Genomic DNA, 23,504 nt, shown 5'->3' with positions numbered 1-23,504 from the left:
TGTTGCGCTTCCCAAACACTCTTCACGCGCTGTTTATACGCGAATTTGTTTTCGATATTCACAAAATACCTCCGATGTTCCCGATAAATTCTAATTATTATTTATATTATTTTTTATATACAAACAGAAGAGTTTCTGCTCAATAAAAAGTTTTTTTTCATCTCATCAATTTGTGTCTCTAGTGAAGTTCTAGTGATTCAAGAATAATGTTCTAAAATTGGTTCATATAATACAACTTCCAAGAATTTGAGTAGTGTAGTTGTCAATGCCTGTAAATACCCAGACTTCCATATTCTTCTTCATCTTTGAGGAGACGTCAAAAAATCATACAATCACAGTTTAACGTTCTCCTTTTACGATTTGATAATAAAGTATTGTTTCTATATTCATCAAATTTCATCTTAATGAACATGTTTTCAATAAACGAAAAAAAAAAATTGATTACTTTAAGTAAAACGAAAGAAGCTTCAAGATATATTAATTGATTGTATTCTTTTTCTCTTGATGAAGAGGAATTTTCTATGAACAAAACATTCTCAATAAATCAATCAGAAATGAATAGAGCATTGATGAATTGGGATTAGTCTGATAATTTTATTAATTATACATTGTCTTAGGATAAACCAGAGCTATTGAAAAAGAAGATAAGGTTTCTCAAGTTGAAAGGTAGCATCTATCGCTTTTTAACGAAAAAAATGAAAGTCTTAGCATTCTAAGGCTTATGGCTTGGTATTTCATTGATTAATAAACATATCGCTCACTCATTTCAACAACGTCATAAATCAAAATACTTGATTTTTCTGGAGATCGTTTTAAATGTTTAAGAATACAATAAAATGTATTGAAAATAAATATCAAGCCACTTATTGAACTTTTTTCTGTGCAACAGATCTTTTAAGGTAAAACCTGAAAGTTTTTTCTCCATTTGAAAAATATTTAGTAAGTATATTTAAACAAATAATTAAACGATACTTTTTCTTCAAAAAACAGGAACAACACTTTCTGCCCTGTAGCGGGTAAATATAAAGTTAAAAATATGCCACTTTTGTGGGGATACAGTACATTTTTTGGGCATTCAAAAAACATGCACAATTTGACGATTTTTGATATATGTATGACGTTGTTAAAAGGAGTGAGCGATATATTATATTAATTATTTTAAATACTTCATACCTTCATTTAATAAAAAGTCATATTAAACTTAGCATAAATTTAATTCAGTCCCCTATGCACCATGGGTGGAAATAAGGGCGGTTGTATTTGAGTTAAACTGACCGATACGATATATATCGGTATCAATAAATAAATCTGGTCATATAAAAAAATACGTTACAGGATAGGATGTACATATGAATAGATGTTCGGATGCAAAGGAAGATAGGAGTGTATGTCAGGACAGATGAGTGTTGCGCTCCATCCTCTCTGCCCACCCCTGCAGTAAACGCCGTGATGGTACTAGCAGTTGTTTTTAGTATGTCTGCTAAAATTATGGTCGCATGAATTAGAGAATAAATTATCTAGCAAATTTTATCAGATCTATAAATTACTATTGAAAAATACGTGAATAAATTTATCGGACATTCTAACACAACTTTGTGTATGTGTATGATATTTATCAATTCGAAAAAATAAAATTTCGTTTATCCATTACATTTGTATGCAAGAAAATGGTTACAAATAGTATGCTTAATCCTAAAGCTGTATAATTACATCTGGTCATACTGTACAAAAAACAAAGTAATTAAGAATATATTTTTTTAATTCGCACAAATATAAAAATTCCAATGAAATGTGTAGATTTTTTTTAATGCTCAATGAGTAAAAGTGAAAACTTGATTTACACCATTCAAGTGGTAAAAACAAGTTTTCTCATTTACATGTTCATCATGTCTGACTACAAAGTTAATGTTGATACAAAAAAAAAGTTTTTATAGTAAATTATTTGAGTGAATGGTCTTATTTTTGCTTTATCTTGGATGAAGTTGGACATTTTACAGATTAAACCGACGATATTACAATTGCAAATTGGCAATTTCATATAAAATGCAGTTTCATCTGAGAAGTCATTATATTCAGCTTTGCTTTATTTGAATTTCCCGACTGCACCCGAGAGAATGCAGCTTTATACGTTTAATAACGGATGGAACTTGACCCTAAAACGTTCGAATGGGGTTATTTTTTGACATTTTGTGTTTTTTAATGTTGCAATTTTTTTCTCATATCTGACTATTGTAACCTTATTGCTATTTTTAATTGACGCTCGTTATTTGCTAACTTTCCAGTAGGAATGGGCATAGGAGATCAACTACCAAGCTACTCAGTCTCTTCTAGATGTTACATATACATACATGCATGTTCTTAAAGGTTCACGCCAGTTTTAATCAATTCAAGATTTTGAATTACATAAATTTAGATTTTTATTTACAAATATAAAACATATTTTTTTTATTAAAAGCATTGATAGCATTGTGGTTTGGTAATAAAACACTCTCTTTACCATTCATTTACCGAAAAAAAATGGTATTACACAAAGTAAACAATGGATGATAAGGAGAGTGTTTTAAAGATATAACAAATTATTTCTTTATTTTTTTTTATTCAATTTCAATTTGAAAAAGTATATTATACTATAAATTTTAGCCATAGCGTTAAAATATGCTATGTATGTTTCAAACAAGTAACTAAAAAAATATTACCAAAATTTAATTTATTGACTGTACTTGGCAATTTTGCACTTTAATTTAAGAAAAATTAAAAATACATTCTCTATGCGGAACAACTATCACAATTTTTTATTTAAAATAATTATAAAGCGTGTCTAGACTGTCATTAATAAAACAATAAACTATCGCAGAATTTTTTACACAAATTTTTTTTTTAAAAAGTTATCTTTTACATAAAATAGTAAACGGTTTCTCTACATTATGTGTTTTCAGTTTGGTACTGCTATTTTTTTGCTGCAAGTTTCTGTTGATTTTTTTCACTGCCAATTCAGGGTTGAGATGCACTCTGGTGTTTGAAATATCTAGTTCAGGATTTAGTAAAAAGACTCACACCTTGAGGATAGATCGATAGGAATTCCTGGGAGAGATCTATACCATTAGGGGGAAGGAAGCCTCTCTGTTCCGCTCTCTATACTCCTTACTTCAGCATTCTGCTCCCTGTATTACATATTGAGAATAGAATAGTGCTTGGGTCGGCTCTTTACGTATACAACTAAATTGTGAACTTTGTGATGTACATATACACGGTACCTGAAAATTGAATGGACTCCCTGAAAAAATATTACTGAAAAATAGCTTATATTAATACAAATATATAAGGAGTGAGAATTTTCAAAAATAATTAAAATTTAATGGCAATATTTTGCGCAGATTAGCTGTACGCACAATATTTACTTCTTGGGAGGTAGTATTTAAAGATATTTCAAAAAAGAAGTAGAGAGAATATCTTTATAAATGAACGTAAAATGAAATTATCATGTATGATAAGAAATAAAATGCCATTTTATTTGCAAAGTTATCAAAATATAGTAGTTTTATCAGATGAATCCAATTACATCACAAAAATTGTTTTTAAATTACACTATTTAAACATTGTATTGTAAAAATTGTGTAATTTAACAACTGTTTTTATTTAAGAATGTTGTATTGGATAAAACATTCCATAGATTATAACGGATTCTACGGATTATAATCCGGGCATTATGGATGTTCAATAATGGGCAGAATGGTGAACATTACACATGTATTTAAAGAGATTACTTTATATAATCAATATCTGATAGACGAAACTGCTACCTGTTGAGTATTTTGAAAATTAAATAGGTTTTTGCTTTAAACCATGGAAAAAATTATTATTTTTTTGATAAATTTAACAACAATGAAGAAGAATATGGAAGTTTACTACATCCGTATAATATATTGAAAAAAAAACAACTCATTGACTCCATCATGTCGTTAGCCGTACAGGTAGGCAGAAAAAATAAAATGAAACACCAACTTATCCATATGAAATACTTGATCATGGCAACTTTTCTTAGGTCTTTCTTTTTTTATTTTCATCTAAACTCGTCTCTTTATTTGTTTACGTGTTTTTTTCACACATTCGATTAATTTTATTTGAATTTTTCCGATAATATTTATCACCATTCGAACATCTACTATGCTGCATATTTTTCTGAAAAAAACACGCTTTTGACTGCAATCAGTCTACTTTCATCCTTCTTTTGCCAACTGCGTGCATTCTATTCGAAAATCAATAAATGATAAAATTCTTTTGCGATATTTGATGATTTGAATTAACAATTGTTTACCCCGCACCTCATAAACTTTTTGAGAGGATTCAAAGGTTTAAATCCATAAGGAAAGATTTCGTGCCTCCCAATATAAAGTGTACCACCCAATATATAGCATATATAAAATATAAACATTCTTTACTTATTTATGTACATTTCCTTCTTTACCTGTGTGGGTGTCTGTGGAGTTCTACGATTGCACCAATGGAATTCTCCATCTAAAATTCCGATGAGGTGGAAGATGAAGCCAGCCATGGTTTCTGCGGGAAAATGAAATCTGCCGCTGGTATATTTATTTTATATAAGTATACTGCACTTTGGTAGCAATTCTTGAACTTGTAATATCCTCCAACTTCAAATTTACAACATTTTGAGTGTGTCCAAATACTTGTTTACCAAATCTGGATTATCTCCAATTACAGGAGTAATTTTTATATTATTTTTTGACATCTCATCAAAGATGAAGAAGAATATGGAAGTGTGAAAACATATTATTTTTCTTCAGATGTCAAAAAAATAAAATGAAAATAACTACTGTAATTTGAGATAATCCAGATTTTATGAACAAGTATTTGGACACACTCAAAATGTTGTAAATAAAATATCTGGTCAAATTATAAGCTTAAATTATTAAAATGAAAATGATATTTTCTGGCGTTTTTTTTTTTCGTATCTCATGTGTGTGATTATAATCCAGGATTTCGACCTCACATACTAATAAAAGAGTTTCTTCTCAGTAAAAAGCTTCTTTTTATCTTACCAATAGATGTCTCTAGTGAAGTTTTAGTGATTCAAGAATAATATTTCAAAATTGGTTTACATATATAGACTTCCAAGAATTTGAGTAGTGTGGTTGTCAATAATGGGTAGAATTGGTGAATGTTACGTGTAAAGTAATCACTTTAACCAGCCTATGGTGGTCGTCAGCCCCGTAAATGCCCTGACTTCCATATTCCTCTTCACCTTTGATGAGATGTCCAAAAAAATATATACACATTATCTTATAAATATTGTTTAAAAAAATAAGCACTTGCAAAATTCAAATTTTTGAGTTTACCAAAGTGGTACTCGCAAACATGCGATTCACCAACCGATCGCCTGCGCGAGAAATCAGACGTGTCTCTGCGCACAGTAAAAAAAATACTTCTTCTTCTTCCTACCCTTATCCGCACCCAATGGTGCATAGGGCACTGCATCGTAGCGACGCACTGTTATCTTGATCGTTAATTGCATGAAGGCAAGGTGATCAGCCCTGCGCTTCTTGTACCAGTCCAGGGTGATATTAAATAAATATGAGAGTGAAAATCGGCCATATTTATTTTGACCCCCCTGGGAATCGAACCCGGGACCTCCAGCACGGTAGCCAAATGCGCTGACCACTGCGCTACGGAGGTGGACAAAACAATCACCCAAAAACCTGGTATCTTAGAGGGTTGGTTTTCATTTCCTAAGTCTTTGAGACACCTCAATCGTTTTGCCGAATTGATTTTATGCCTCAACAAATTGTACTGTTTTAAATAACAAAGTTATTTCGGTTAGGCGGGTACATAAATACCCATAGATAAGGGTTGAAAATTTTCAAGCGACAAAAGGATTACTTAGGATTAGTCTCACCGCAGTGAGATACGAAACGAAATTGGTTTTATAAGCCTCCGAAATTCGAAACAGTAAATAGCGGCATTTTTAGCATTTTAAACGTGAGCAGAATTGTTGTCTTGAACAAAAATAATAAATATTACTTTTAGTTATTTTTATATATATTTATTTTTTTACACTGTATATATCTACAAGCGTTGATTTTAATAATTCTTAAATTTATGATTGTGAACATTTCATGTTTATTCACAACATTTTGAGTGTGACGAAATACTTGTTCATAAATCTGGGTTTCTTAATTTTGGAGTTATTTTTATGTTTTACCATAGACACTGCCATGAACTCGCACATAAAGCGAAGCATGAATCGTATCATACAAATATCAGTTCCAAAAATTGTAGTATAAAATGATCACTTGCACTAGCCTGTGATAGTTCGTAAACCCTGTAAATACCCAAACTTCTTTACTTTTCTTCATAATTATATAAGTATTCATTAAAATCTACGTTGAGATGACAAAATTTTCAGATAACTCCGAAGTACAAAAACCCATATTTGTAAACAAGAAATTTATATCCTGGAATTATTTATAATATACATACATATCGTAACAAAACGTAAAATGTTCAGGAGGGCCATTTAAGTCACTTTTGCTTTGGCAAGAAAATAAACATCAATGCAATTAGTCATTTTTAACATGTAAATATTTTGAACTTCCATGTTTAGTATCCTTTGGGATTTTTTTCAGGGCAATATCAAGCTAGTAAGATATCAAATAGTCAACGATCACGTCTTTGTAAAAAATGCAATTGGTCACTTTCTCCTGTATGACTACGATATACATCTCGAAGAGTTATAATTGACTTGGCGTTTATTTTGAAGAATTCCATATATTAATATGTATTAACTTTTAATATTAAATTTTAAAAATAATATAACTTATATTTAACTACAAAAAAATCAATATCAAACAATGTTTGACATTTTAAATGACAATAGTTTAAAAATGTCCTAACGAGGCAAAACAATTATCTAAAAATTATTGTTATATATTAAAAAAAATATATAATATTTTAAGGAGACTAAAATAAGTGTTTGATTCAAATATTTAGATATTACTCTTAGAGCCTTAAAAACATATTACTAATTTAAGATTCAAAAGGGAAGGATGCGCACTTTGCAATATAACCCAAATCACGATGTAGAATGGACGGTTTATTACTCCAAGGCTTTCACGACATCCCTTATATCTCATTAGACAGTGTTCCGTATATAATGTACCCTTACAAAAGGATTCGACAGGGAGTAAAAGATTTATTAATTCACCATATGTGGCATTCCGAATCCTATCTTTTTATAGTGATCCGGCGAAAACTTCTACCATGCAACCCTTGTCAACTAGAAGGAACTATATATCATTATTTTTTTATGAGCGAAATTGACCACCGAAACATTTGGGGTAATTAATAATAATGACATCTGTGGTAAAATACAAAAGCTATCTGACATTCTCATTGTACGATATGAGTCCACGTATATAAAATGCATGCTTGTTCACCTCCCTGGGTGGGAATTACTGTCAAAAGGTAGCTATTTATCTACGCTGTGTAGATATATCTATATCTTAGTTCAAGGCTTTTATTTATAACCAGTTGTACCCGATCACGCTTTGCAGTGGCTCAGGCTGATTAAATGGAACATAAAGAAATTATCTAAAATATTAAAAATACTAAAAATGTTAAAAACCTATCAGCGGAAGCTAAACTGGCAGTGCACAACGGAGTCCTGGTTCCAACTCTAATGTATGGAAGTGAAACATGAAGTTGGCAAAAAAAGGATGAAAGTAAACGGAATGCAGTCGAAATGCGATCTCTCAGAAGAATGTGCGACAAAACGATGTATGATAGATGTGCGAATAGTGAAATAAGGAAGGAATGCAAAGCTGAGATAAGCATTATCGATAAAATTAAGAAAGGTGTGTTGAGATGGTTTGGACATGTAAAACGAATGAGTAAGGAAAGAACGGTAAAACAAATTTATGAGGCGAATGTAAGTGGAAAAAAGAGCAGAGGAAGACCGAGAAAAACATGGCACGATCAGGTATGCCGAATACTTGAAAGTGGTCAGGTCAGGAGTCGTAACAATCGGCTGGTATGTATGAGGAGATGCATGAACGTGGAAGAGGCTAAGAATGTTTGCAAAGACAGAGTGGTGTGGCGTTATATTCTCTCTGCATACCCCTGCGGGGAAGCGGCGTGATGGTTAGTTAGTTAGTTAGTTAGAAAGAAAAAAGAAGGAACACATTTTTCATATGTTTCGCTGCGCAATACTTCTTGATGAAGCAATGGAAATATGAAAAATATATGATACAACAATTCAATCGAAAACATTTAAAATCCTACGTGATACAGCTGATAGGTACTAGATGTCAGAAGCACGGCGTCCGCAATGGTCAACGTTTAAAATTATGTGGATGTTTTGCTGTGACATTTGCAATTGAATTTTTTTCTTCTTCCTGGCTCCATCCTAACTCATCTTCTTTGTAGATTGTTTGGATCAGCTCTCCTCGTCCACAGGGGTAGGCAGAGAGGATAGAACGCCACACCACTTTGCAAACATTCTTCGCCTCTTCCACGTTCATGCATCTCCTCATACATACCCGCTGATTATTTCGACTCCGGGAAATAATCAGCGGGTATGTATGAGGAGATGCATGAATGTGGAAGAGGCGAATAATGTTTTCAAAGACAAAGTGTAACGTTCCATTCTTTTGATGGTTAGTGAGTTAGCAAGAGTTTTGAATGTTAAATTTATTATTAAAATCATAAAGTTTTATTACCGTATTTCGATTTTATTTGATAGTTTTTAATTTGCTTCTCCCACATTTCGAAGTCGGAGGATTTTTAGCTAGTAAATGTGCATTTTCAAATCTGGGAGAAAATATAATTTAAAATGTTAAGTAACTTAATTTCCTACAGAATCATGAATTGTTCATGAACATTCACAGAATTTTTTTCACAATTAAGTGAAAAGTTTTTGTAATTAACAATAACGAAAAGTTCTCTCTACTAAAATAAAATAGTTTTAAACAACACCGTACGTTTAAAATTTTAACAAAAGATGGAGTAGAAAAACATTTTCAAACTTCGAATTATTACTTGGTATCTTTGCTCCATAACCTGTAACTAACGAGCCGCAAGGAAAATCTGACCGGAATAAGTAAAAAAATCAAACTAAAAATATTATGATCTATCTTATTTCTGTTTGTGTTTTCTCCCTTTTTACGCGTTCTCGCGAATTTGCCAGCCGTGTAAATTTTCATCCTGACGCGGCCGTTGGCGTTTGGGTATTCGAATTTTCACAGACAGTTAATCGGCGACTGCCGAGCGTAGCGGACGTGCGCCGCGTTTTCCTCCGTATGAAAAAGTGTGTTAAAAAAAATATTTGTGAAAACATGTTTATTCTCAACATGTACCTAACGTGGATGACTTTTGATGGCGAGTGAGGTGTTAATTTTTTTATAACTAGTGATATTTTTTTTATTTTAATTTTCCAATTTTTAAAAAAATATTGTAGAATTAAAAAAATGCATCTAGTGCATTTTAATTTTTTTTACAGCAGTGTTTTCAGTATGTATTAATTTTTTTTCAATTAATTACTTCAATAATATTTGCAAATAATTTTAAATAAAAAATCAAACATTGGAATTATAATTTATTTATTGCGTATTTATTAGACTTTTAGATGATACCATTTCCTTACATTCTTTTTTATTATGATTGTTATTATTGAATTTTAATCCTTTCATTTGTTTTTACCTCTTAATTTAATTTAAACACTTAAAATTTTATTTTTCTCAGTTCACGTAGTAGAAATACAGCGTACATATTTTAATGTTTTAATAATTCAAAAATGCTGTGAATTTTTTAAGAATTATTTGGAAGCATTTACAAAAAAAAAATTATACCAGATTAATTTCAACTAAGGAAAAAATTTTGCTTGAATATTTAAACATTGTTATTGTTCACAAAATATAAGTATGTAGATTGGGTACAAAACTTATTATATTTTTTTATTGTGTTTGTATTTGCTCAAATACTGGTTGAGAAATGAGATTTTTTTTACATATTCCTGTTAAAGAACTCTCCAAAAAATAAGTTAATGTAAATTTGAAATATATCGTAATCCATCTCATGTTTGTAAATAATGGCTTTAGTTCTAATTGCGATTTTTAAAAAATCAACAGACAATAAGCAAAAGAAATAATATGAGATAAACCATATGCATTTTTCATTTATGCATTTAACAGGTATATTTAGAAAACTCTCAAAATTTGTGATAAATGGTTATCTTATTTATGAGTCAATGACAATTTTTGCACGAGATATGAATGAATCACTTAAACCAGTAAACGATAGGTCTTAAAATTTGTGAATACTAGAAAAAATGCCTTTGTTGAAACATAAATAAATATATCAATTAAATTAAATTTTAAATGTTTATGGACAACCTGATATATAATATGTAAAAATATTTTTTTTCTAGAAACGATTAAATATATAAAAATTATTAGGGTTTAAAAAAATATTTATTCAAACACACCTGAGTGATATCAGTATTAAATTCCATCATTGGAAATATTATATATCCCTATATTTTGTATAAATATTAAGAAATAAAAATTTTGTCACCATAAATGATGAATTTTTTCAGAGAATAAGTTACCAAAAAAAATAAAGAATTGTATCTGAACAAAGACAAGGAAAATGACTTTACGAAAAGGATATGTTGTCCTAAGTATTTAAGTCTTAAATATTATTATAGGCTGCCTTAGTTGATAACATGAGACAGTAGTAAAACATTACTATTTTATCCATGTTTAAAAGTATATTGGTTAATTTTCATAATATTTTGTGATTGCCTTACTAAACACATCGTTCAAAACTATTATGAAAAATATAAAAGTTATTTATTTCATTATATTTTCAATTTTCTTTCGACCTCTATTCGTATCTTAGTGGTGCAAATGGTACTTTGTCAAAACGATGAACTGTTAACTCAATCATGATAAGAAAGGATGATCAATCGTATTTAGAAGTAGAATATTGGATGTATATGATGTGAGTAAAAAATTGTAACATAAAGGAAATTGTTATATTGAAAATGAAAATTAAGGCAGAAACGTCTTTGTATTTTTATGAACAAACTTTGTTAAATGGCTTTATTAAAATGAAACCAAACTACCCCAATTAAAAGGTGCCGTGGAGTAGTTGGGTCGACGCTCGACTGCGAAATGGGCGTCGCGGATTCGATTCCCGCTAGTTGCAAAATGAATTGAAGAAAGATTTATTTTCAATTGGTCTGGGTGTGTGTGATATATTTTTCAAATTTACCTTCCTTATCCTGACATTCCTACCTGCAGACAAGCATCTAAAATAGACGCCTTGCGAGTTACTACTGTATTAAAAAAATAGAATAATAAATAAATTAATAAATCACAATCTAACAAATGTACTTAAAAATAATTAATTAAAACCAAATTTAAGTATCCAATATTACTTAATACACGAGCATGTTAAGTTACCATTAATATTCGATGATTAAAAAAAAAAACAAAAAATACACCTCGTTAGATTGCATAATTTCGCGAAATTTCAGATCAAATCAAGATCGAGTTAATTTTTTGACAAAAGGTCAATACACTACAGTCGCAATTAAAAAAAATATTTAAAAAAAAAATGTAAATAATTAGCGTCATGTTATAAATCAATAAAAAATATATATACAGCGTGCAATAAAACGTTAAATATCGGTAAATAAATGACTTTTTTATCTGACTTTTTTAAGCCAAACGCCAACTTTATCTTTGTTGAACTATAAATTATTGTTTTTAAGAATTTTATGATAAAGTGACCAAATTATGTATTATTTAAAATTTAACTGATGAAGTGATTCATAAGTAATAATATTCAAAAACAAAAACTAGTGTTTTATGTATTGATTTTGTATAAGCTTCGTGAAATACTCGTAGCATAATGATTTAAATATAAAAATAAACTCTTGTGTTAGATCTCTTTTCGATTTTATTAATGCAAATACGACTAGTTTCGAGAACTTCAAATGTTCTTATGAACAGGTGAAAATATAAACTGAAAAATAGAAAACAGTCGTATTAATAGGCGGGTATGTATGAGTGAGAATATGCATGAATGTAGAAGAGGCGATGATTGTTTGCAAAGAATATGGCGTTCTTTTCTCCATGCCAAACCCGGCGGAAAGCGGCGTATTGGTTAGTTAGTAAATTTTCTTGTTATCACCCCTATCAGCTCTCGATGGTGTATAAGGCACTTAATATTACAGTATCGACGCAATGTTTCTTAGCTTGTTAATACCATGTTCAGTCCGTAGTGATATTATGTCAATAAAAGTGTGAAACATCACTGAAATCTATTTTGATCTCCTTCTAATCGAACCCAGGATAGTAAACAAACGAGCTAACCACAGCATTGAGCAGGCGCTTAAAATAAATAAAGAAAGTATTTTTATATTTATGTTATATTTATTCAAAGTATGAACATTATTATTCAATATAACATCTCAGTATTGTATAATTTATACTTATACCTCAAATAATATAATTAATAAATATATATTTTAACATATTTTTATTATTATTATTATCTTGCGGGTACAAAATATTTAAGCGGCTGTCAAGATGCACGCTGTCCAGTATGAGAACTATTTAGTAGCGCGTGTACTGCTGTACATTCAACAGATAGCGCTACCATTAAAGCTAGAAAAAAACTTTGTTTTTGAAAACATGTTTTTAAGTGTCGCATGTAATAAAAATAAGCTTGCATCGAAATGCAATGTTGTGTTGAAATTTTATAGATTTCAGTGAATAAAAAAAGGCGATTTAACATTTAACAAATAGGGATTTTTAACATAGGGACATTAGCATTTTTATTTACATTATATAAATAAAAATACAAACATTAAAAAAAACCTTATCGAAATTTCAAAATTCAGTGAATATCTTTAAGAGATTTAAATTTTTGAAGAAAAAAAACATTTCTATTTTACAACTTTTTGAGTATGTCCAAATACTTGTTCACATATCTGGATGACCTTCAATTAAAAATGATTTTTCACATTATTTTTGACATAGGTCAAGAAGAATATGAATGCCTAGGAATATGTCATAAGCCCTGTAAATACCCAGATTTCCATATGCTGTATCATGTATGTTGAGATATCAATAATAATTTACATTTTAATTTTATAAAGATAGTTTAAAGAAGTATAAATTTGATAATGTTTTTTTTCCATTTGTAAAAAAAAAAGTCAATGTGGAGAACAATATTTTTGGATGTAGATTGTCGGCACTAATAATAGGTTATCTACTCTTTATCAGAATTTATCTCTTTAAATGTTTGTATATTAATTTTTGTTTGTTTAATCTCGTATTTTGTGTCCGAAACTCTTGTTGAATTTTGTGTAAACGATTTCACAACCTTGCTTAATTGCCAACAATCGTTCTAAATAAAACTTTGTTTTTTTACGCAAAATTTGTTGTAAAATATTACTACTGACTGACATAATAGGTTGTTTGTTTATTTTATAAACATTAAATTAATTTTTGATTTTTTAACCTTGCGTTGGATTCAATACTTGGCAAAAGACTAACGGACACCTTGTTTGTATCTAATTTTACACTATTTTATCTTAATTCTTCTTCGTGGCTACATTCCAGCTTATTGTCTTTGTAGACTGTTGGGGTCAGCTCTCCTCGTCCTCAGGTTAAAGGTCACGTCACCTAGGCCATGCCTTCGAATCATCTTATCTTTCTGCACGTTTATACTACACTATTATATCTTTATTTTAAATAAATAAAAACCATTGAATATTTTTTATACTGGAAATATATCAATCATTGTTAAAACTAAAAATCGTGTATCATAAACACTTGTTAAAACTTTTGTTTACGGCAGATATTTTCAATAAGATATGAAATTTACATAGATTGATATTTTACTGAGTAAAATATCAATCTTATTTAAATATTAAAATAATGAATGATATAAACTCATTATTCATGCATTTTTTGACATCTCATCAAAGATGAAGAAGAATATTTAAGTCTGGGCATTTACGGGGCTCACGACCGGCAGAGGCTGGTTTATATTCTTCTTCGTCTTTGATGAGATGTCAAAAAATAATATGAAAATAACTCCTGTTATTGGAGATAATCCAGATTTTGTGAACAAGTATTTAAACACACTCAAAATATTAACACGCTCAAAATTTTTAACACACTCAAAATTTCCATTATTCTTGTTTTATTTTTGTCATTAAATAATCATTATTCTTGTTTTATTTTTGTCTACAACAGATACTCTTTTAAAAATTTATTAACAATCTCGTTTTATTATTGAATTTTTTAAAAGTAGATGATAAAAAAATATGGAGATGAATGACATACAATTAATATTCTTGTTATATATACATATAAACATATACTTATAAAGTATTTTTATTCATTTTGTTATAATTATTAAATGAAATAATTAAACTTATAAACTATAACTGATGAATCACATTCACGTAATATTCTAGTTTTGTTTATGTCTGTAACTAGTTTTTTCTTTAAAAAATATCAATGAAGGATAAAATGAATAAATAATTAATACTTTTTACTCATTACTCATGCTTTATTTACGTCAAAAAATATTATAGAAATATTTTAACTGTTTTTTTAATCTTATTGAATAAAAACCCTTATCCGTACCCCAATGGTGAATAGGGCACTGCGTCATATAAACGTAGTGTTATCTTGATCGTTTACACATAAAGGAAAGGTGATCAGCCCTCCGCTTCAGTTATCAGTCCAGGGTAATATTAAATAAATATTAGAGTGAAAAATCACCTTTATTTATTTGACCCTCCCCTAGGAATCGAACCCGGGACCTCCTGAACGGTAGCCAAGTGAACTAACTGTTACACTACGGAGGCGGACCAAAATTGAATATGGTGTATCAATTATGGTTAAAAACTTTTGTAACCATATTAAATAATAAAAAAAAATCTATACATACAACACAACAGTCGTAAAGGGTTGAAAGACATATTTGTTTTAAAAGAAAAGAGAGATAGAAACATCAAATATTCAATCAGGAAACCAGTTTTTTTTCTCAATAATATTGGAGTTTTGCATACAATATTATTTGTATACAAAATCATGCACGTCATCATTAAAACGTCATATTTACGTAAACAAAATCATGCACGGTTTACGTAAAATGATTTTAAGAGCGTTTGGTTAACAAATCATTGATTTGTCATTTCTAATTGCTTCTAAAGAGAGTTCAAATGCTTTTAATGTATTTTCACTGCACTCTTGAGTGAATTGGCTTGGTTTTTTCTATACGTACATGTATACAAATGTTCGTTAACAAAACATCTAAAGTCTCCTAGTTAATTCAAAGATTGCTTTGAAATTTTGACGCAACGTGGCTAGTTGAAAGCTAAAACATGTTAACAGCTAAAAATAAAATAACCATTGTTTTACGTCAATGGCAGTGCCATCTGTTGATCAGTTCTGTTTTGGACGCGACTCTCTTCCAGTGCAGGCCTGCCACTCTCTCAATCACCTTGACCATCTTGTCTGGGGCCTACCCACACTTCTGCATCTTGTTCTAGACGTCCAAGCGCCTTGTTTGTCCATTTATTCTCAGACGTACGTGAACGCAAATATATTGAAGCCGTAAACCAAATTTAATTTTAAGAGACGTTTAAGTTAGTGTCTTATTAAATAAAAATTAATTTGACTTTTAATATGAAATAAGAAACCGTTATTAAGATTTAAGCGTAAAAATTCTCATCAAACCCATATCCGCACCCGATGGCGCATAGGGCACTGCATCATATAAACGTAGTGTTTTATCTTGATCGTAAACACATGAAAGAAAGGTGATCAGCCCTCTGCTTCAGGTACCATTCCAGGGAAATATTGAATAAATATCAAAGTGAAAAATAAATAATACTTTTTTGACCCCCTCCCCCCTTAGGAATCGAACGCAGGACCTTCAGTACGATAGCTGTGCGTGCTGACCAGTAAATATACTCATCCATAATACAAATGTTTAAATATAACAAAGCAACTGTCATGATTAACATAAAATATACAAAAATATACATAAACCCTGAGGATCACAAGGTTCTTGTCGAAACCGGTTGGTAAAAGTGTACCAATAAAAAGTGGTTAAAACAAAGCTGTTTTACTTTATGAAGTTTATAAAATATGCCACAAAGTATCTGCGAAAAACATTCAAGAAATAAAATATCCAATTTGAGATAATTTTGTTTTATTAATAATATTTTAGTGGGAAAATTCCATTAATTAAAAAATCATTGCTTGGAAAATTTAAAAATCCTCTCTATATGATTTAAAAATTATTCACAAAACTCACAAAAAACCGTGCAAACGAATCTTTCTGGATAACCCTCATCAAAAAACATGATTGGATAGGGAGAAGAAAAAACGCAAAAGTTCTTTAAACAATACTTCTATATTAATACACATACATTCAAACATCAAATATTTTGTTTTCCCACGAGAACTAACTTCTGAAGGAATTAAGAGTTCGTGAATCTTTCATGTTTCATATATTTTTTTATTTATTTATTTATTAAAAGGTCAAATTATGAAGATAAAAGACCTCCAATGTATTCCATTCATCTTTTGAATCAAAGTACACATTTTCTAGAAAAAAACTTCAATCCGAGACTCTAATCATACCAAAGAAATTTAATTTAACTTCAAGCTACGAATTTAAAATTTGTTTTTTAATTTTAATTTTTTCAAATTGGATACTTTTTGTCAAAATATTTTCTGGATTGTAATAAATTAAATGATTATTACTTTTCAGAAAAGAATTATCAAATTTTAAGTGAAAATAAAAATAATTAAATACATTCTAGGTACTTATGGAATAAATAATTTTTAAAAAATCTGGCTTTTCAGAAAAAGAGTACATGATTTAAAAATAAAATGATCGTTTATTCTTTAACATGTATTGATAAAAATCTCAAAAATACATCATCTGTTTCAAAATTTACATAATACAAGCAAATGAATATTCGCACATCATTTCTCTAGAATTACTTTATGTCATTTTTATATAATATTACTATTTTAATACTTTAAATAAATTATACAAAACTATGTATGTATTTGAAAACAAAATGTAGCTGACTAAATTTTGAACCCATTGCTTAGACAATCCCAAAACTATATTATTTATTGATTCGGCATTGGAATTACTAACAAATGTGAAGTATAAAAGATTAGTTTTACTAATCATCAAAGAAATCATAAAACAACTGTAGTTTTCGAAACAAAATAATAAAACTCAATAAATGGTAAAACACAAGTATTATTAAAAATTATCTTTAAATTAATTTACTAACTAACAATCATGCCGTTTCTCCGCAGGAGTAGGGAAAGAGAATAGAACGCCACATCAATCTGTATTTGCCACCAATCTTCGCCTCTTCTACGTTCATGCATCTCCTAATATATAAGCCGATTATTCTGAATTTTTACTTGACCACTTTCAAGTACTTGAAAGACTTCAATGCCATGTTTTACTCGGTCTTCCTCTGCTTCTTTTACCAACCACATTCGTTAATTTGTTTTAATATTCTTTCTTTACATACCCAAACCATGTCAACACACCTTTCTTAATTTTATCATACTTTCTTAAAATTATTACTGTATTTGTTAAAACTATTACTAAAATATCTAAAATTGTATGACCATATAAGTCCATCAGTCCGTTTCGGCTTCACATAGTTTGAAAATGCCATAACAAGGCGAAACAATTGTTTTTTTTATTTGTGTGTTTTTAACAATAAAAACAATTAAGTAGACTCTATAAATCAGAGTTTGATTTTCACATTCAATATGAAAATCAAAATTGAGCTCTACAAATTAAATGCCAAATCTGTTAATAAAAATCAACGTATAGTAATTATTCATTTAATAACTACATGAATGCATACGAGTACGTCGGGAATAGAACCCTTGACCTTTCGATCACTGAGCAAGTTTTATCTACCTAGGTTACTACATACACAGCTGCTATTTAATTATTCATAATGACGTCACTTGTCACATGTAAAGGTACCGGGTGACTAAAAAATTATGTCTCAATTATGTATTATATATTTTTTTAAGTATTCTTATACTTGTGTCGGGCTCTGGTCCCATGGTTAGCGTCGCGGACTCTTGGGACAGAGTTTCTCGGTTCGAACCTACTTTACTGCAATTTGACACCTATTTCTAATAATGAGCCACGTTAGCTCACCGAAATAGTAGGAAATTGAAGTATTTTTGTAAATAATAAAAAAAATATTTCTCTTTTATTTAAGTATTATTGATACTTTTGAAATACAAATATCTATTTGTATGTACTTGTCTTAAATGATCATATTTTGAAATTAATATCTTAATATAAAAAAATAAAAATCTCTTAAGTAAATCTTAAGTAAAATATATATAATAATAATCATAAAACCCTTATCCGCACCCCAATGGTGCATAGGGCACTGTGTCATATAAACGCAGTGTTATCTTGATCGTTTACACATGAAGGAAAGGTGATCAGCCCTCCGCTTCAGGTACCAGTCCATGATAATATTGAATAAATATTACAGTGAAAAAATCACTTATATTTATTTTACCCCTCTTAGAAATCGAACCCGGGACCTCCAGAACGGTAGCCGAGAGTGCTGACCATTACACTACGGAGGCATTACATATTTATTTATAATATGTATAAATATTAAAATATTAACAAAGGTTATAAGTTGCTTGCCATCAATTACTTACAAACGTAAATACAACAAGAATTGTTATATTTTGTTAGAAATATTGATTGATAGCCTTTTCTATGATTTTATCATATTTTTTGACAAAATATTATATAGAAAAGGGACTTACAAAATATTTTAATGCATAAAATATTATAATATATTACAATGTACTTTTTATAGGATAATTTGTATGAAGGTTATGTAATATTTTATTTCTAGGGTAAACATTATGGTTATTGACATCCTAATCGATTTCAATTCCGCCTCAGTAGCGTAGTGGTAACAGTGTTTAGCCACAGTGCTGGAGATCATAAGTTAGATTCTCATTGCGTTAATAAAACGTGTGTTATTTTTTTGTAATTATGGTTTTTTAGGATTTTCAGGCTAAGTACTGCAGGGACTGTAGTACTTGAAGAACAGGACTGATTACCTGATCTTCGTGATATTGACGAATAAAATAACAGTCCATTGATACAATACTGTAGTCTAAGCACCAATGGGTGAAAATAACGTTCAGAAGAAGAAGCATTTAAAAATATTTATTTTGTTTAAAATAATAGCTTTTTAGCAATATTCCGGATAAAGATGTATTATTCAGTGGTATTTATATATTTGAACATAAAAACAATTTGTTGGTTAACACAAATTAGGTCAAAAGACCTAAAATAATGAAGAAAACTCCAGTTATTGACACCTAAAATAAGTAGCATTTTAGAGTAAATATAATAACTGGTTTTGCAAGAAAAATGGTAGGTGACTACTGCGTTAAAAATTAATCAGCAAATAAAATAAAAATAATAGTAATCTCAATCGGGAATTAATATATATCCGAAAAATCGATTTAAAAAATAGCGAACTTAACTGCGTGTAACTCAACCATCAAAAATATTTGGAAAAGTCATCGTCATTATTATGGACAGTATACTATTAACATATGAATGGAATACTTAAAATTTTAATATGCGACCAATATCGGCTAATATCAACACAAGCATCAGTAGTACCAATAACCGTATATGAGTGCCCATAATACCCCAGATCACCCTACTTACATACACGTACATCGAAATTATTATTCTGTCGTTCGTAATAAAATGCTTAAATGATATCCAATATTGTTGATTAAATTAAAGCAGGTATTGTAATGTTCTAAACAGTATTATGTACATACATCATATCAAAGACCAACAAAGAATATTTAAAATACCATATTTTGTGAACTAATATCAAAGATCGTTTTAAAATGAAAAAAAAACTGTTTATCGATGTCTTACAAAGAAAAATAAATAACATGAGAGGTTGAATAGTAAGAGTTACACTTGTAAAAGAGTGATAAAAGTGATTCATTAACTTAAATTTAGAGCTGGTAACATTCACCAATTGTAGATTTATGAAATTTGGGTAGTGTGGTTGTGAGTCATGGGTACAATAGGAAAAGTTAAACGTGGATAAATTGATCACTCAAACCAACCTTCGACATTTGAGCAGATTCAACTTGAAACTGCTGAAATGTGAATGCTTAGATGGTGTGCTGAAGTGTCCCTTAGAGGCAAAATAAAGAGTTCACGTATTTGTGGAAGCCTTGGTGCAACAGACATCAATAGTAAGGTAGATGAAAGGCAATTGAGATGTTATAGGCACAAAGTTTGCAGAGAACTTGAACATATTGTGAACCAGGCAATCGTCATGGATCTTCCTCGAAAGACATCTAGAGAAAACCAAAAAAAACATGGATGCTACAGAAGGATCGATCTTGCAACAGATGAGGATAACGGAACGTCTTTCGACTCTTTGCTGAAGACGAGTTCTCCAGTTCTTCGGCCACATTGCTTATAGACCACGAGACAACCTAGTGAGGCTTGCCATAACCGGAGACCTAGGAGGTCGAAGAGCTATAGGTAGATCTCCAACCTGATGGAGCAACCAGGTGAAGGAGATCACATAGGTATCTCTTTGTTACGGGAGCTCTAAGGCTGCACAATGTAGGAACCAATGATGGAGTGTTGTTCACGGTTCTAGAGGAAGTCAGCCGAGGGGCTACTATACTCAGCAATGCAGGAAACGACCAAAGAAGATCAGAAGGATTACTTGATTCGGACGTTGTTTGAAGAAGATTTTTTCATATTTTAGCTGGGATTGTTATGACGTGTGTATGGATGTCTAAAAAAACACAGCACTGTTTTGATAATCTCTGAATTCCTTTTATGTGCTTTTGATGTTAGCTTTTGATAAATCTGCGTGTAAACACTGTCATATTTTTTTTTCTTAAATGAAAGATAATGCGACTGGAAAATACAAAGACACGCGAAAACCTATTTTAAGAAATTTTACCAGCAATACCTGTGATGTGACTCAGCGCCAAAAAGAAAATTAATCAGGGTTATGATATACTGTCAAATAGCTCCTGTACTTATTAGCATTGCCTTTTGCAAAATAAATTCAAGAAAGTTTTGTTTTCAATTGGTCAGGGTGTTGTATTTTTCACATTTACTTCCCTATCCTTACTATCATACCTGCAGACAAACATTAAAAAAGACGTTTTGGGGGTTATTTCTATAAAGAAAATTATATTTTTATATACAGATTATTCATCAGGACCCAGGACCCAGGACCTTTCACCAAAAACGGGCTTTTATAGAATTGATAACATTTTGAGTGTGTTCAAATACTTGCTAATAAATCTGGATTATCTCCGTTTAGAAGTTATTTTTGTACATTCTTGACACTTGCTCAATATAACCAAAGAAATTGGTTATGAACTCCAGTTATTCCAACATAGATGGCGGTTGTTAACTCACATGTACTGGGTCAAGCCGTTGATCAATATATCTAGGAGTTCCAAAATTTTAGTAGTATGGTTGTCAATCTTGGGTAGATTATAACATTGCGTTTAACTGTATTAAAAGGTGCGGTCTTGTAAGCCATTTCTAAGGAATTGTTTCTAATATCGCAAAAAGATTTTTTATCTATAAAACTCGATGGATTATAGCATTGCCTGGTGTTTAAATAATTGAAATTTTATTCAATTAACACCAGGATAAGAGAAATATTTAAAATCCCATACGTCGTTAGGTGAGGAAAAAAATGAAGAAAGCAAAAGTATGCGTTTGAGGAGAATGGAACCATCTAGAATACCTCAAGGTGGACGACTCTTGGGCACAGCTTCGTAGAGGTGGACTGAGAGCTGGTAATCAATATCGCAGGAGGCTAATCCCTCTTAAAAACAGACTAAAAGTCTTACCTTTAATATAAACAATGTTAATATCAATTCATTGCAAATAAATTATTTAATTCACGACTAAACGCATCAGGGTTTGGGAGTAAAGACATGCATTTTGATGTGTACCAAGTAAATGAAAATTTCTCACCCTTAACATGAACGATACACTCTATATAAAAAAAAAAAACTTAAAATTTGCTGCATTATGATTGACGTTTTAATTTAAAACAATGAAAATAATTTGCATATTCATAAAAAAAATAAAATAAAATCTTACACAATTATTATTATTTTTTATTTACATGAAAGACGTTTTGACTGTTTTGTTTTAGCGAAAAATTATAGGATACTATTTAATCATGTGCAAATATTGGCTTACTCTTCTATAGCGAAATTCATTTTCACGTATTTATCAAATTAAACGACCTTATTAATTTCTTAGTTTTTCCAATAAGTATGTGTTTTTCACACCAAATATTCCTGACTGTCGAATAATTTACACAATGTCAGGAAATGACTAAATCAAGATAAGTTACTTATCAGAATAAAACGATGAAAAAGAAGTAAATGAAGAAATCGATTTATTTTATATATTTCTTATTTTAAATAAAAATCAGTTAATTTTGATTAAAGTTGTAGCTTATGTCGGTTCTACCGCAAGATCACAGTCAAGGTATATTTCAGTCACAATGACCTTATCAGTAAGCTACCAGCGGTGTAAAGTGTGTTTGTATAGTGATGTTTGATAATATCTAACTATTCGTCGATAATTTCCCAATCACGAGTTCAATACATCGTTACGAAATCGGAAATCGTATGATTTTTTTTAACTGTTTACTTTTTATGTTTTTATCAATGATTCAAATACTTTAACGTAACATTTCTAACAATTTATCGAGTTATTTTATTGATATTTAAACGTATATAAAGATATGTATAGAAGTCTGGTTAATTTTCCTTAATACAAGGTTTATGACCTGTTATAGGCTGATCTAATGAATCACTTTATATACGTGAAACATTTACTATTCAACCAATGATTGACAACCAATTTTTTGCTTCTCGATTTTTTGATATTATATTCTTATTTTATATTTCAATTGAACAGATCTACCGTTTACTACTTCTTCTGCGATATCTATGATTGAAACTAGTAAATTAAACTAGTAAAAACCTTCATGAAATGTTGTATATGTAAGATTCTTCTCTAATTTTTGTACATACTAGATTATGCCTGAAAATATAAATTTCTCTTTTGATTAAACTTAGTTTTTAGCAGATATTTATTTATCGACAGAATTTTTGAGTTTGTCTCACTTATTGTATTTAAATTCTAGATTTTTAATTTCATTAATTGATTCGGCAGTCACTTTGTGGTAAAGTCTATCCATTTTTAATTAATGTTTTACTTAGTAAATACCACTATTTCTTAAAATCTTCTGTGTCACGTGTTTCGATGCATTCCGCATCATTGTGTTTGAAAATGATGCGGAATGCATCGAAACACATGTCACA

The 23,504-nt window shown here is 29.9% G+C and overlaps 1 long non-coding RNA gene across 1 annotated transcript in view; it reads left to right on the top strand.

Moving 5' to 3' along the window:
* Positions 1-9,283: 9,283 nt before the first annotated feature.
* LOC148301547 (uncharacterized) overlaps positions 9,284-23,504 on the top strand; it is a 134,450-nt gene continuing 120,229 nt past the window's right edge. Inside the window, exon 1 of the long non-coding RNA XR_015838781.1 lies at positions 9,284-9,399. This is a non-coding gene — a long non-coding RNA (uncharacterized LOC148301547). The remainder of the gene's footprint in view (positions 9,400-23,504) is intronic.

Source organism: Brachycentrus maculatus, unplaced genomic scaffold (assembly GCF_059751285.1).
Source record: "Brachycentrus maculatus isolate JH-2025_06_01 unplaced genomic scaffold, ASM5975128v1 h1tg000543l, whole genome shotgun sequence".
Taxonomy (NCBI): domain Eukaryota; kingdom Metazoa; phylum Arthropoda; class Insecta; order Trichoptera; family Brachycentridae; genus Brachycentrus; species Brachycentrus maculatus.
This window is presented reverse-complemented; position numbering and strand designations above follow the sequence as displayed.